Source organism: Cornus florida, unplaced genomic scaffold (genome assembly GCF_030987335.1).
Source record: "Cornus florida cultivar Cherokee Brave unplaced genomic scaffold, ASM3098733v1 CherokeeBrave_3.0.0_Hap2_Chr06, whole genome shotgun sequence".
NCBI classification, from domain to species: domain Eukaryota; kingdom Viridiplantae; phylum Streptophyta; class Magnoliopsida; order Cornales; family Cornaceae; genus Cornus; species Cornus florida.
The window spans coordinates 3,785,365-3,800,327 of record NW_026775576.1 but is presented as its reverse complement, the minus strand read 5'-3'; positions in this window follow the sequence as shown (position 1 = coordinate 3,800,327).

Genomic DNA, 14,963 nt, shown 5'->3' with positions numbered 1-14,963 from the left:
AATCCCTAAACAAAAACCTAAACATAAGCCTATAATGAAGACCTAATAAATCTGTCACAATCACCGAGTCAATCTATATATATAATTTACAACAGCGATCAACATGTGCTTCCAGCACATCTTTAGCGAGCCCACCATATATGTGGCATGACATATGTTCTTTGTCGTGATACATGTCAACTCCAACAACTTCATGCAATGACACAGGTGAGTCTACCAAAAACACTTATCTCTTACAGTCAGAATCCCACTGTCAATTCCATCATATTCCTTTGGCACTAGATAACTAACATGTGATACCTGAAAACCAGTAATGTTGTACCTAATGAATCTAGTGACACATGTTCACTCCTGATATGTGTTAACACCAACAAAACCTTTATGCAATAGTGCAAGCATCTTCACCTAATACACTACTCTAGCTAGTAGGAAATTATGCCTTCACCAAATTACTAGCATACAATACCTGAAAACCATTAATGTTATTCCAAGTGAATTGACTTGCAACATTGTAAAATCATTAAAATCTTATGACCATAAAAATAATATCAATAAAGGCATTGAAAAACATGAACATTCAGTGCTGATGACCATTGCCTTCAAACTTGTCCAAATTTTGAGAATGAGCTTATGATAGTAGTTACAAGAAACCATTCCAATGGTTCATAACACTAAATGATTTGAGTGTAGGCTTAAAATGTTGGTGGTAAATTGATTGAGCTTCTAGCATATTATTGATTTGTTTATTGGTATTTTCACATCTGGCGACCTTTGTGTTCTATACCCCCTATCATCATGAATTGAAACAAGAAGTTGATCCTTTATAAAGGGCATTCATGATATCTCTCAGCCTTGACATAGAGGAGATAACTCCCAATCACTTGGGAGAGGACACACTATCAGGCTTAGTGATGTACTCCGCTGTCACAAAAAGAGTATTTCTTCCACTCTTATAAATTAAAGAGTCACGGTTCCCAAAAGATACTCTTTTTGGGACGGAGGGAGTACTTTTTTTTCTTTTTATTAATAAAAGAGTAACAATAATTTTATCTTGAAAATGATCAAGTTTTGTGGAAACTAAAATACTTATGTCAATGGGATGGATCTTTATGGCTTAACTTAATTATTTTTATAAGGTGATGATTATGAACTTTAGCTATTTATGACGTTCACGTTAACAATGTAAAAGTGAATCAAGGAAGAGATGCGCAAAAAACAAGCAAGGAAATTTTGCTATAACATCATTGTTATTTCTTCTCTCAGAGTACTATAAAGGACTTCATGGTACTATGGTTTATGCAGTTCCCACCTTCACCATGGGGAACCTGATTCACCTGAAGGCGCTCTGCTCAGGCTTAATGCTACATCAATGATTATTTTCTTATTTCTTGGTGTTAGAGAATATTATTATAGGAACCTTAAATTACTCTACAGAATATTGCTCTGAGAATATTGTGAGAGTGATTTAGTCTATAATAAAATATAATTGGAGTGATTTATGGGATTGATTTTATGAATTTTTCATTAATGTATTTTTCATATTTATCGCATTTTTCTTTCACCGATAAATAGAGGTGCTCATTGTAAACAATCTTTAGAGAGAATATAATAAAGATGATATAGCCCTTTCGGCTTTGTGCGTGTATCCTTAGAGAATATAATAAAGATGATGTAGCCCTTGTGTGCTTCATTTTCTATACTCTACTCATCTCGGATCTACAGATCAACTCGTCTCGGATCTTCGGATCACTTGTCTTGGATCTTAGCAACTCGTTTCGAACTCTCAACAACTTCATACTTAGTTTCAAGTTGGACACTTGAGTTAAAATCTCCATGTACCAACTTGAGGGAGGGTGTTAGAGAATATTATTATAGGAACTTTAAATTACTTCACAGAATATTGCTCTGAGAATATTGTGGGAGTGATTTTACTCTATGATAAAATTTGATTGGAGTGATTTATGGGATTGATTTTATGAATCCTCCATTAATTTATTCTCCATACCTATCACTTTGTTCTTTCACCTATAAATAGAGGTGCTCATTGTAAACAATCTTAAGAGAGAATAATATAGATGATGTAGCCCTTTCGGCTTCATGCATGTATCCTTATGTGCTTCATTTTCTATTTCTCTCTTTAATTTTGACAGTTGGTTAAAATATTTGTAGAGAAATTGCTACATAGTAGATGGGACAAATACGTTTGGACTACTGGCACAGTTAAGCCCCTTTGTGGTTGCAATTGAAAAATAATAATGTTTTTTATTTATTTTTAAATTTTATTTATAAAGTTATTATTCTTGAAGCAGTTGTTATGTTCTTTATGAGCTCTAAGGTCTTCATCCTGTCAATTAGTTTGTTTATGGCTGGTGATAATTTGTTGGCTACATTGGTTAGAGTGAATATCAATGGTCTTTTATTTCTTAAAATGTTGTCATGTATCTCATGGAATATATAAACTTCTACGTGGTTGTGAACCTAGTATATTAGCTACCACAATAATGTTTTTACTAATTTTGATTTTCCAGTTCAGAGACAACAGAAGTTCAGGCATCACCATCGAAAACCACATTACAAAGTCCAGACTCATGTCAGTCATCACAAGATCTCTCTCCATCTTCCCCAGCATCTTTTTCACGTTCATCCTGAATGTTTGACATCATTTTTGGAAGATCGAAGTCCACATCAGTAATGAAAACTGAATCTATTGTATTTCTGAATTTTCCTCGTCTGGTTTTGGTGGTTGTATGTGTAATGGTCAATTATGCAATACCCCCTGGCTTTTGTGCAGTGCTCCTAGCTGATTGAACTTTACAGTGACCTTTTTTTTATGTACTGCATTGGAAATATAAAAGGTAGAAAAGTCTTTTTGCTCTCTCCTCTCCAATGTGTCCATTACTGCATAATGTATGGTGTACACGAGGTCATTCTTTGATCCATTGGAGAACATCTTCTCCTTCAACTAATTGTCCTTGGTGATATTGGTTATGTTTGCCCTAAGTCTCCATGGGGTAAGTTGCTCAGTATTTTAAAGTAGAAAAGACAGAATAAATGATTTGTGACTTTACGGGTATATAGTTGTGAGATATTAATTTATTTTTGGCAATTATCATAGACATAACTAGTCCAAGTTGAGTTGTAATTCAAATTACTTTTTCTACAAGTTATCAAGTTCGACAGGGACTACAGAACTAGGAAGGCGTTCAAACTTACCATACTTGAAGATTTTTTAAGAACAAGGTAAGAACACCACTTTAGGAAGAATTCTAAACAAGGTTGGACACATTCTACACTTACCATTTTGGTCAAAACTTACCGTAAAATGAATATAGGCTGAAGGAACAAAAAATCCAGGTCTGCCAACCTTGAACCTATTCAAGATGCTCAAGTTTGGCTTCAAAAAGTCTCTGCCAAACTTGAACCGGTTCAATCTCTTTGAACCAGTTCAAGAAGTCCTGTTTGCTATACAACTTCAGTTTCCTTATTCTGAATTGTTTCCCAGTCGGTCTAGAATTGTACCAAATCCTATGCACGAATTTTACCTTATTTTTCAAAGGGATTAGGTCATTCAATACTCTATATAAACCATGTCATATACATTGGTTTAATTACGGCTTTTATATTATTATTCAGATACTATTCAAAGCTTTAGGAAGATTATTTTTGCAGAAAATCAAAGTTGATTTTTCTGATATATTTCTAGAACACATACACTTAATCACATAGTGAGTTTAGAGTTGTGGTGTTCAAATCCTGATCGTGATCATACAGTCGTATTAACATCGATCAGACGAAGCAGATCTTCTTCTATATCATTTAGACGATTAAAGAACAGAAGTAAATGCAATCACACTTTGAAAGGGTTAGAGCATTCACGGAGTGTTGTCTGATCTACCTGTTACTCTTCTACGAATATCGAGTGTAAGCCTGAGGTCAACTTGTTATTGGATGGGGAGTCGCATAGCTATAGGATCGTCAACAGTTGGTGTTGGGTAGAACAATAGGGTGTGAGCCAGTGTCAAAGTTCAGTATACTTTGTTTCAAGCATAGTGGATTGGTTTACTTTGGATTGCACAAGTCCACGAGATTTTTCCCATAACAGTTGATATATTTTATCAGCTGGGGTTTCCTCGCTAAAATCCTGGTGTCATCTCTAACTTTGTACTTTGCTTTATTTTATCTGCATGTGATTAATTGTTAGAATAAGTAAAGTTAGTAACGACACTGATCTATTTTGCAAAATCTAATACTTTCCAAAATATATTTCATTGCGTACGACTCACAATTTGGTATCAGAGCCAATCTCTACACATTGAGTTAATCCTTGTTGGAAAGTTTAGTTTTGTTTTCAAAAATTGTTTTAAACATGTCTTATGCATTGAAAGAAAGCAGTTCTAATCAACATGGTCCTTTATTTGAAAGAGATAATTGTAATTTTTGGAAATCAAAGATGAGAGCCTATTTACAAAATTTAGGTAGTAAAACTTGGGCGATAGTTGAATCTGGCTATACACCTCTTATAGTAGATGTAACTGTGGATGATAGAATAGTTAAAGAGTTAAAAGATATTTTTGCTTTTACTGTTATTGAAACTGAGCGTAATGATGCTAATGGTAAAACTTTATATTCAATTATTAATTCTGTTGTTCCATCTGAATATGCTAGAATTTCTGATTGTAAAACTGCTAAAGAAGCTTGGGATATTTTGCAGGTTATTCATGAAGGAACTTCGAAAGTAACGTTGTCCAAAATTCAGTTGATTTCTCATAAATTTGGCTACATTATGATAAATGAAGACGAATCCTTTTCTGATTTTTATTCTAATCTTCTTGAAATATTTTTTGAACTGCGTCACTTAAGGAAAATAGTTAGTGATAAAAAAATCTGTGAAAAAATCTTAAGGTCTTTACCTAAAAGATTCCAGATTATGGTTGAAAACATCTTTAAACATTGGGATTTGACTACATGTCATGTAGATGAGTTGGTAGGTTCATTAAGAACTTTTGAGATGTAGAATTTTGATTTAAGTTAGAAGGAGAAAAATCTTGCTTTAAAAACTACACAGGTTGAGTATTCTATGAATGATGACTCTGAGGATGATATTACATTCTTGTCTAGGCAATTCAGTCAGATTTTGCAAAGGATAACAAATGAGAAGGAATAGCAACATGACTAATCCTCAAAATTTTGACAAAACGTCAAAATTTAGGTTTAATGAAAAGAAAGTAGAAGAATCATAAGAAACTGAATTTACTTGCTAGAATTGTGGTGGCAAAGGTCACATATCCAATGCTTGTCCTAGTCCTAGGAAAGAACAAATAGATAAGAATAAAGGAAAAGCAATGAAAGTTTCTATGGTTGAGAATTCTACTTTGAGTGATAGTGATTCTCCTCAAGATGATACTAATGATTTTTCTTGTGACGACCCTGGTTTTTAGGCCAGCGTTTCCTGTGATGAACCGAAGGTTGACCCGATAATGGATCCGAATGCAGAAACGAAAATAGAAAACAAGACTCTAAGAAGTCAAAGTGACCTTCCATGAGATCGTGGAACTCAATAAGAACTAATGCGGGAACGAATGATCAGAAAAAGACAGAATATGCCTCCAAGGGCAAAATGGTCATTTCTAAAAACTATAGATTCGGGTGCCACCGAGCACGCCGCTGGAAGGACAACGAAAAACTAATCAAGATGGACTCAAGAATCGCATGATTCGGAGTCCGGACGAAGGAGAAACGGCATGACGAAGAAAAAACAAGCACTAAAGGAAAAAAGGGTAAATTGGTAATTATTCAGGAAGAACTGGGTGCAACTGAGCTCACCGTTGGAAAGAAAGCGAAAAATTAGTCAAGTTCAAAAAAGAATTCACTTAAATCGGAGTCCGGACGAAGGAGAAAAGCCCAAAAGAACATTGAAGTCGCGGCGGCCCGATGAGGGGTCATGACAGCCCCATGAGCACGCCCATGCACGCGCCCATGCATGCCGCGTGCACGTTGAGTGCACCATGGCTGGCAGCAACAGCCCAAAAGCTGCTATGGGGTTATTTTCCAGAAAAATCCAGATCAGAGGCTGAATTTGGAGGCCTAGATGAATTTTTTTGCAAAAACACAAAGAAGAAACCTCCCTCAAAATCGAGTTTTCTAAGTGACTCATGAGGAAAATCGAAAAAAACTCACTGGGAAATGCCCAAAATGCCCTCCCAAGAAAACTGGTCCAGAGGGTCCAAAAAGCTGCTAAATTTAAAAACTGAGAGCTGAACTTTGGATGCGATTTCGGATGCCAAGTTGACATTTTCTGGAAAAACACGAAAAATAAACCCCCCCTAAAATCATGTTTTATATTCAACCATATTGAAAGAAGAAAATAAAACCACCTTGAAAGGTCCATAATGCCCCTAGATCAGAATATGCAAAAAAAATGCGAAATGAATTCACAAGAGGCTCAAAACACAGACGATAAGGTTTTGCCCGGAAACAACCATGCACGCAAACGTAACTTACCTATTTGGACGTCCTACAATGGTCCACGACTTAAATATACCACTGATACAAAATCCGACCCCCCAACGGGCAAAAAGGCAAAAATGGAACTTAGAATGAAAACTCGGAATCCAAAAATACAAAACGGGGTCAAATGACCGTTTGGCCCTTGGCCACACTTCATACACGATTAATAAGACCCTATGAAAGAATGAAAATGGAATTCCCACACCCGATGCAACCATGGTGAAGCAATGACTTGCGATTTTTCAAGGTTTTCATAACATTTCATGAAGTTAAAAAGTTGCACAGAATACAATATACATGTCATTGGCCTCTGGCCTCATCTCATACATATCAAATACATTGAAAGAAGTGTACTTAAGTACACATTACATACATGGAATCAAATATACATATTTTGACATATAAGTCTACAAAATGATATTTCATGCTAACATTTGCATGAAATGGAAACTTGAAAGCTACACGACATCCAAGGAATGCTAGGCTTCACGAACCAAGTCTTCGTACCTGAAATATGCCCCAGTATCGTAAGGGTGAGTAACATAAAGCTACTCGTAGGAGATGAGCATGCATCGACCTAGCATTTTACAAATTTATCACCTTAAGGTGAAACATGTTAAAGGGGCTCATGCCACCTAACGTCTATGTCCAAGTGAGACTCGGGGAGCATCCTAAGCTACCTTAGAGTCTAAGCAACAAGAATCATGATATACATACGTGTATGAAATGAATCATGGTTGGGATAATCCAAAAAACACGACAAGAAGAATGCTTGAGCATAGATTAACATGAATTACATTTTCAATACAATTGAACTAGGTCTAAAGTAATCCATATAACATGACAAAAGCATATTTGAATACAAGTTAATAAGAATCACATTATCCATGCAATTCAACAACAAAAGAGCATGTTATACAATGCAACAAGGTTTAAGTTCTCAAAGCCATCAACTTAGAATTTAAAGCACAAAATAACAGTAGTGGTTCATGCCACCTAACGTCTATGTTATAAATGAATCAATAGGATCAATCCTAAGCTTTATTAGAATGTTAAAACATGATTTTCAATATCAATGCAATTTAACCAATATTGGAACTTCAAATACAACGCATAAAGCACAATTTCGCAAAATTAATATCCTCTAACTTAAAATGAAACGACAAATAAGAAACAACAAGTTACAACATCATCTAGTTATCAACTTGAATATGAAATGCGAAGTCAAACAAAGTGGATACTCGGACGTCAAGCCGGATTAGACCGACAACATAGTTACATTAGGGTTACTAGCCCATGGGTAACCTCCCTATATGCGCACTAGACTATATATAGAGGGACTATCCCCCGTACTAGAACCAAGTCCTAGCCATAGCCAAATAACGACATCCCCAAGTTTCCAAAATCAACAAGTTGTGCGACAACACATATATCAACAGGAATATGCAAGATAATCAACTATCTACCAAGCACAACCAGATTTGAAAACCTATACAATACATGCTCTAAGTCCACAACTAATATGATGTGATGAATGTCGAATCTTCAATGTGCAATTCGTTACACGCTATGCATGAATGATGTTAAACACAAAGTATGCAAATCATTACACAAGGCAACAATATATTCAATAAGGAAAACATATTCTCATGAATACAAACATAGCAATTATGTTATCCAATGTTCAAAACATAACCAAATGAATATACAACAAGTCTAAGTCCATGATTTGAATATAGAACCACTTCTAAAACACAACTAGGTCATTGAGCAAATTGATAGAATTTAAATATGTAAACACAATTAAATTCTATAAATTCCGATTCAATTCCAATTAACCTCAATTTAACACATGTTAAAGGACATGGCAAGATCATCACCTATATCCATTCTAAACTCAATTAGGTTGTTAGAACAATAAAGTAGAACTTAATTAAATCATGCTAATTTAAATCCCAAGGTTCTAAAACAACTTCAGATAGTCTCAAATTAATATATACTAGTAAACAAGTCATGGCCAATACAAATATCAAGTTAAAAGCTTAATTAAGCTAATGGGACCGCAAAATAGATTTTAATTAATTCTTTTAATTAAAATTTCTAGATTTTCAAACTTAACCAAATGCTCTCAATTTAACAAATCTTAGAGAACATGCCAATGACTAATGTAATATCACATTACAAGCTTATTTCATGCAATTTACGACCATGCAAATTAAACTTTTACTAAAGTTAAATATAAATTAAAAGTTGCAATTCTCATGCAATTAATCCCAATTTAATATATGTGAACAACTAAACCTAAAATTAATTTTCTAGCATGCCACAATACAATTCCAAGTTGCATATCACCATGAGGATTAAATCTTAAACATGGAATTTAATTAAATAAAAGGTTTCAAAACCTAACCGAATATTCTAAATCAAATATATGTGAAGTTATATGGCATGTAAATCAAGAATATCAAGTCGGAATTTAAATAGAGTGAATAGTGCACTCGGGGCAAATTAATTAATCAAATTAATTAATAATTACTAATTTTCAAAACACCTCCAATTACTTTCAAATTCAACTATGTTGAAGAGCATGCTAAGGCCTAATTTAATATGCTAACACATATTGATTTCAACCTAGTTAAGGCCATGTGAATTAATCTTTCACCTAAGATAAATATTAAATAAAATCTTTAATACTTATTCAAATATTCCAATTTTAATACACGACAACGAGCATATCAAGGGGCAATATAAAATCATGCTACATGTTTAAACCAAGTCATGAGCAACCAGGAAAATTAGATCCTGTACAAGAAAAATTAATAATAAAATCTATATCTTTTATATTTAATCATGCAAACAAGTAGTATAAGCATCACAAGCATACTATATAACAAGAATTTAAACCTAGAACATCCCCTACCTCAATTTGAGATGAAAATCTCAAAAGCCATCAAAATGGAACGGCTCCGAATCCGACGAAACTACTAGGTTTTGTCGGGGACAACGCCGTGAACATAACCCCCATCAAAGCCCCATCAAAATCATAACTTGACCTCCAAAACCAAAATCAAGAAATGGTCAAAACTGAATTCTAATAGGGGGAAAGGTAGAGCACGGCGAGGGGAACAACAAACGTTAAGGCCGAAGACTTTCCGTTAAGGAAAAGTGAACCAAAAGAGGAAAGAGAAGATGGCAGCACCCCTTGGGCTGCCATGGGAGCTCTAGGTCATGCATGAAGAGGGGAGAAGATGAAAAATGAAATATCTCACCCCCCTTTTATAGAAATCTCAAAAAGTGCCCCAAACGGGCCCCGCTGGGTCTGAAAAAGATAAATTTGAGCAGACGCGCTCAAATGGCAAAACTTTGTGAATAAAAAAGATTCAAAATAATAAAATATGAACAATGGAAGAAACGGCGTCAAAAACCAAGTCCTGAGCAAAAAGTTATGCCCAAAACAAGTTTGGCGCAAACTGGGGCCAAAAACCCTAAAACTGGAAAACATCGACCAGGAGGAAATTCCAAGAGTACACAACTCGACAAAATGTGAAAATGAATCCTGTACGAGGATCCAAGCTCAAAACAAGACATTTTGCAATAACTTTCATTAATTGCACAATGGCCCCTCCAAAAAGTGAAAACTGCACTTATGAACCAGAATGAAATTATCTTCCTAAAATATTTTCTTAAAAACCCCTGAAATAAAATATCTTCAAAAGATATTTAGGAAAAACACCCCAAGAAAAGAAAATAATTTCAAAGAACTTTGCATCCATGCCCCTATGGACACCGGGAGCAACCAGAGTACTTTCTTGCAAAAGTAAAGATACGTATTTCGAGAAAACCACTCAAGATGAAGGCACGTGAAGTCAAAAACCAACTCCAAGCATGAGAAGTGAGGTTGTGCCAACAATGTGACAAATGGGGAAAAGATAGAATAGGGAAAAGGACGAAATAGCACATAGTATCCAAAAACGAAAAATACGAAAATGACTCGGTACTCAAAGGAAGTTGTCAATTCACATGAAAGAGTCTCAGAAACCAATTCTGAGCACTCGAGATGACACTAAGCGACACGAAATAGAGCTCAGAAAAGAAAATTAAACGAAAAAAATTCATTTGTAAAATTTCAGGAAAAAGGAAAAGAAGGCAAATGACCGGGTCGTTACATTTCTTATATCGCTTTTCTTGATAGGGTCCTCATATCGTTCATTTATCTGACTCTGACAGTTTAGATAACGAAGCCAATGAAGTTCATGATAAACAGGTTGAAGAGGCTAAACAGGACAATGAAAGACTGAAGAAGATGGTCAAAGAAGCTATGGAGACCAAACAGGCAATCAATAAGTTAGCAAAAGAGCTTATCCAAGCAAAATGAGAGAATGAAGATCTAAAGAAACAGATTGATGAAGGAAAAAGGAAGGCGATGGAAAGCAATTCTGTCATCATTGAGCTTGAGAAGCAGATTATCATTCTTGAGGATAAGGTAAGTGTTGCTAACTCATTAAAGGAATGTCTTGACTTGACAAGTAATTATCTTGAAATTGAATTGAAATCTGAACAAGATAAACTGAAAGGATTTAATATGAGTCAAAACGGTTTAAATAAGATAAACAACATAGGTAAGGATGTGAATGATAAAACAAGGTTAGGATTTGTTAAAGGTTCTTATAGTAATTAAGGGAAAACAAATTTTGTTAAACCTGCTATTAGTCCAAAACCATGTTTGCCTGATGCATCACATTCTGAAATGACTTATGTGCCTAAATTGTTGCATTGTACTTTTTGTGGAAAGAATGGACATAAGTATAACTCATGCCTTTACAGGAAAAAGAAATATTTTTCTAAAATTGATTCTTAAAATTCTCATGCTAAGAATAAGGTGCATTCTAAAGGGAAAAAGAAATTGACACCTAAGGTTTCTAGAACTGAAATTTTGCCTAAGAAAGAGGTAAAGAATGAAAAAGAATTTCAGGAAGTGAGAATGAGAACTGTGTGGATCAAAAAGTCTAATTTGATCAATTATGTGCATATTAAGTCCTTGGAACAAGTTTCCACGAGGACTTCATCTTCAAACTAAGTCCTATAAAATATAGTGATCATGGCCTGTGTTTAAAATAATATTATGTTGTCATTGGATCACTTGTTAGGGTTTGGTTAGGGTTGAGAATTTCTGATCATAATTTTGCTTGATATGCATGTGAAGAGTCTTTTGAAGAATGTATGATCTATTTTTAAATGCAAATTGTGACACATGATAATTTGAATAAACATAGATTCTTGGCCTGTAATCTATACAATGAAAAATGATTTGCATCGATTAGGGGATTTTTAGATTTGAATCTCTTAAGTTCATAGACTTTTGTGCACTAGTCCATCTTTAACAAATTTGGTTGAAAATCTATTAATCGGTTGATTAAGGTTTATTGTTCACAAAAGTTATAAAGGTTATTGTCTAAAAACAAAATTAGGAGCTTAAAAAACATTAAAAATAAAATAAAATTCAGCCTGAAAAGAAAAATTTGCTGAATACTGTGCTAAGGAAAATGCTACCTATTGAGATTTGATCAAAAGCTCCCATTAAACTGTGAATTGAAGCTAAAAGTGGAGATAAGTTGAGTTGGGGAATTGCTGACTACTCTTTAGAGTGAAAGCCACCTTACTTAGAAAACTTACTCAAAACAATTTTATCTTGATGCTTTTCGATCAATAAGGTTTAGACAATGATCTGTTGAAATTCAACTGAAGATGGATTAGATTAGATTTCACACACACACATGAACTTGCTAGATTAATTTCTAAATTTTTCAGTAAATTTGCAAGTTTGATTTTATATTATGATTACTGTAATGGTTGTCTTTCTCTTATATATATATATGTAATTATGGTGTGCTTATATATATAGAGATAGACAAAAAAAAACAAAACAGAGAAAAGACAAAAAAAACAAAACAGAGAAAAGCAAAAAATAAAAAAATAAAAAATAAAAAAATAGGTGGGACCCACTAATGTTTAAGTGGTCATAAGACCACGTTTTTCTTAGCTCTCTGTAATCTCATTCCTCCTCTTCTGTCTCTGTCTATGTCTTTCTCTCGGCAGTCTCTTTGCCTTTTTTTGTAGTTTACAAATTTAAGGCTTGATTTCTCCCTCATTTTTTAGTGTTTTGAAGTGCCGTTTACGGCAAATTGAAGCCCACGATGAGATCTTCAAATCCATACCAAAAATTTCAGCTTTTGGCCATTCTAGGGAGTCTGAAAATTGAGACCCATTTTGAGGGTTTGAGGTGGAATTTGGGTGTTTTGCATATAATTGAGATTGGGGTTCCTAATTCATACATTCTTACACCTTTATGAATTATTCTTCTTGTTTGATGTTTAAATTGCTATATGTGTGTTGATTTATTTAAAATGATTCTAATTGTTATATTCATGAAAGATATGATTATATGTGTGTGTTCATGTGGTATGAGAAAATATGTTTCAATGAGTTTATTTCATGCCTATTGTAATTTATGTGCTAAAATTGTAACTTAGAAGCATGATGTTAAATTTTAAAGATTTCTATAAAGCATACCTAAATGATAAATTCCATGCCTATTGTGTATTAAGTGTTGAATTTGATAATTTAGAAGCATGATATAGACATTTTATGAATCTTCTATGAGGCGTGTATAGTGTACATATTTGACATGTAAGAAATAAAAATTTCTTTATTGGTATGTCATTAAAATGCATAAGACATATGTGCATTCATTGGGATAAAATGGGAAAAATTGATTTGAAAGAAAGGAAATAGAGTTTGGGAAAGAATTCTGGAAAGGGTTTTTGTGAAAAACCCAGCCGCCTAGGAGTTGCCTAGGGACCACGGTGTCAGTGAGGCCTAGAGGGGACTAAGGAGACCGCCCTAGTGTGGTTGAGTTACCTGGGCCCCAAATGATGCCATGGAGTTGCCATGGATCAGGGTCAGTGACCAATCCTCCTCTCGTGCCGCCATAGAGTTGCCATAGGACGGGTTCACTAACGGTTTGGAAATGATAATGGAAATGGTTTTGGGAAAATGGAGAGTGACATTGCATGGTATAACATTTTAGTGCATGGCATATTTATTTGTGGTGTTGGATTAATGATGTGGTATCGTAGTTATATTTTTACTCTTGGCATGGTATGATCCCAATTTCCTTATTCCTATTCATTGTGCGGATTCACGGGGTCTCAATAGGTGTGCCTTGGGCACTACCTACTGAGCAATTTTGCTCACCCCTATTATTTAACATTTTTCAGGGTTTGGAAAAGAAGTGGCGGATGACAATCCCCCGTACGCTTGAAGAAGATTAGGAGTTGTATTTTGTTATCTTTTGTATCTTAGCCCATTTTTTTGTATTGTCTCAAACTATGTAAAAGAGCATTTATTTTTGCAAATCATGGCCCTATAACATAACTAAGATACTTGATTTATTTTTGTTGTAAACCAAGACCATGTAAATGCTTAAGTTGAAGGAGATGACGATGATGGGCTAATTAGGGAAGGTTGTTGATATTGTGGTATTGGGGAATGCATTATATTTCTTTTGTATTGTGTGTTGGGGCAGGTTGGATAGGTCTTGAAAGGCCGTTGTTTTTTTTTTCATTTGAACAGGTTGTTGTAGGACCATTTTTAGCAAAGGTTATGCCGAATTTTTTTTTTTAAATTTTTATTATTTTCGGTATTCAGTTTAGGGTAGTTACAAATTTGGTATCAAAGCCTTGGTCCGAAAACCATTAAGACGATGGGTAGAGGCCTACATAGGGATTGCATGTGAAGTCATTTGCATAGTTTATGTGATTAATTGGTAAAGTGTTTTGCTATGTGCAAAAGCATGCTTAACCGTTTACTTGTTTACATGCTTACGTGCTTATATGCTTATATTAATGTATTCATAGCCTAGTCTTACATGCTAAGTGTTAGTATAGCATCCTTTTATGTTGAGTTGTTCACGGTTAGACCTTAGTGTTATCGTTATTGAATCGTTTTATTTGTTTTTTTAGTACGGTGTCACGGCGTGAGGAAACCAGGAAAGTTGGCCCTAGACCGACTAGGGGTGATGTTGGTGAGAGCTCCAGCTCCAATCCAGAGGAGCTAAATGATGAGGACACACTTCTTAGGGACTTGATTCCCTCGAGAGTTGTCCCCATAAGGAGGGATTAACCGGTCTACCGCACTACCGTCAAGCTTACGAGAGGGTGAATTTAAGGCGAGGGCCAAGAGTTTTACATTTATAGAAGCCACTACTACCTTTAATTATAAATATAGCTAGGGCGAGTAGGGATCGTCCCAAAGGATTGTGAGGGTCGAACAAGGTTGTGGAATCGTTATTAGGGCTAGTAGGTCGAGTGATCAAACAATTGGTTGGTTGGTTGATTAGACTAGAGAGTAACTAAATTAAACTAAGTGATAACAAAAGAATGCAACTAAGAGTAAAT